The sequence below is a fragment of the Pelobates fuscus genome, chromosome 3 (genome assembly GCF_036172605.1).
Source record: "Pelobates fuscus isolate aPelFus1 chromosome 3, aPelFus1.pri, whole genome shotgun sequence".
Classification (NCBI taxonomy): domain Eukaryota; kingdom Metazoa; phylum Chordata; class Amphibia; order Anura; family Pelobatidae; genus Pelobates; species Pelobates fuscus.
In genome coordinates this window covers 235,060,264-235,062,864 of record NC_086319.1, presented here as the reverse complement: position 1 = coordinate 235,062,864, position 2,601 = coordinate 235,060,264, and the positions used below count along the sequence as shown (strand labels likewise).

Below are 2,601 nucleotides of genomic sequence, written 5' to 3'. Positions count from 1 at the left end.
TATTTTTTTTAATTTTAGAATTCTGTGTTGTCTGTTCTTCCCCAGTTTATCTAATATTAAAATGTTTTATTTATTATGTGGTAAGATATAGGTAAAAGTGTATGTCAGGGCAAGTCTCTTTTCTTAGCTGATTAGACATGACTAAAGGTCAGTGCACTTTGTTACTGCCACATGAAAAACAAGGAAAGTTTATATCAGACATATTATGTTTGGGTTCATAAAGTAGGTGAATACTTTATTTATAAAACTATACTAGAGTTATTCACTTAATTCAGAATTTTTTTTACAATATTTAAGTGTCCATATTGTGCAAAATTTGCACAAAGGAGTTAGAAATATGTCTGGATTGCATTTGATAATAACTTTCAAACATCCAAAATACAGAATAAATGCCAAAAACAGAGCAAAATCCACTTAAACCAAATAGCTGGTGCACTCTCCAACCATATAATTATATTTCTTCACATAGCGAGCACTCAAGAAACTTTGTAAAAAAAAAAAAAGAAATCTGGTCGTTTTTAATAGTTCATGAAACTCAAGTGATAGGATGCCACCTTTTGCAATTAGTTCATGAAATTTCATCCCTGCTAGATATTCCACAGTCAACTGTAAGTGACATTGGAAAGTGGAAGCATTTAGGAACAGTAGAAACTCGGCCATGAATACGAAGACCACGTAACGTCACAGAGCGTGGTCAATGAGTGCTGAGGCACATGGTGAGCAAAAGTCTCCAATGATCTGCTGATTCCATAGTTGAAGAGTTCCAAACTTCCACTGGCATTAAAATCAACACAAAAATGGTGCTGTGGGTGCTTCATGGAATGGGCTTCCTTGCCCAAGCAACTGCATGTAGGCCTCATATCACCAAGTACATTGCCAAGCATTGGATCAAGTGGTGTAAAGTAAGCTGCCACTGGACACTAAAACAGTGGAAACATTTTGTGGATTGATGAATCACGCTTCTCTGGCAGTCTGCTTGGTGAGTCTGGGTTTGGTTAATGCCAGGAGAATATTACCTGCCTGATTGCATTCTGCCAATGGTAAACTTTGGTGGAGAAGGGTATGGGGCTGTTTTTTAGGGGTTAGGCTAGGCTGCATACTTCCAGTGAAGGCCAAGCTTAAAGCTTCAGCATACCAAGACATTTTGGATGATTATATAATTCCAACTTTGTGGAAACAGTTTGGGGAAGGCCCTTTTCCATTCCAGCATGACAGTTCACAAAGCAAGGTCCTTAAAGACATGGTTGGAAGAACATGACTAGCCTGATCTTAACCCCGTCTCTAAGATTTTGAGTTAGGCCTTCTCATCCAACACCAGCACCTGGCTTAACAAATGTTTTACTGGATGAATGGACAAAAATACCCACAGAAACAGTCCAAAATCTTGTGAAAAGTCTTTCCCCAGAAGAGTGGAAGCTGTTATAGTTATGGCTCCGTGACGAGGTTGCTTCTATGTGTATAGTTCCCTGTAGTGGATCAGAGCATTGCAGCAGGTTACAACGGCAACATTTTGATCCTAAACTGAAACGCCAGCTGTACAAATGTTCTGCACCTGCCGGGGTCGCAGACCAGATACTAAGCCCAACAGACCACCAGGGATCAATTTCCCCCTTCCTGGCCCAAGGTAAGGAAGTGTGTGTGTGTGTGTGTGTGTGTGTGTGTGTATATATATGTGTAGTGGCACTCACCTTTTCAATGAATAAGTAAAAAACTGCCTTGGTGCAATCCCACGCTGGGTATGTAAAGCAAGAACGAAAGAGATGCACTCTCAGGTCTTTGTAGAAAAAACTCGATATTATTTAATAACAGGTAACATACATCTGATCGACGTTTCGACCTCTTCAGGTCTTCCTCAAGATCAGTATACAAACATATAAAACACAAATATATAGGCAACATAGGAGGAGTTACTCACCAAACAAACAGTGTACACCGGTTTCCATTAGTCCGAACCCGGAAGTGCAAGTGGAGCGTCATGTGACGCGTGACACGTGCCGTATGGGCGTGGCCATTACTATGACGTGGTTGCTAGGAAATGGGTAAACTAAACCCGAGCAAGTATGTAGTGAACATGGAACAGCTCGGATTAGGCAGAGAATTATCTGTGCAATAAAGTGAAAGGGCATAAAGCCCTGTGGAGTATACAGGAATATAATACCTACCAAATAGCATGGTATACACACAATAAAGTGATCACCACTAATAGTGAGGACTCAAAGGTCCATTTCTATGAAAAAAGAGACTATATTGATATTGGTCCAGTATCTGACATACACCAATTAAAGTGACCATATGTATGTGGATCTGAAGTAGTGTAACATGCACCCAGTAGGAACAATACAAAGAACAAATGCATAATACATAACACATACAATTAAATCAAGCATAAAATGGGCACAAAATATACAGAGTATTCAAATGAGTATACTATGTGCAGACTTTAATTAGAGATTCTTAAAAAATAAATGAAGGTTAGGACAAAGGTTTATGGCACCTGAGGTTACTAGTTGGTCTCCCATACAAGTACTAACCAGGCCCGAGTCTGGATAGCTTCTGAGATCTGACGAGATCAGGCATTTTAAGACTGGTATGGCCATAGCC

General features: G+C 39.7%; 1 pseudogene; it reads right to left on the bottom strand.

Moving 5' to 3' along the window:
* Positions 1 to 2,482: 2,482 nt before the first annotated feature.
* Positions 2,483 to 2,601, bottom strand: LOC134603927 (5S ribosomal RNA; annotated as a pseudogene).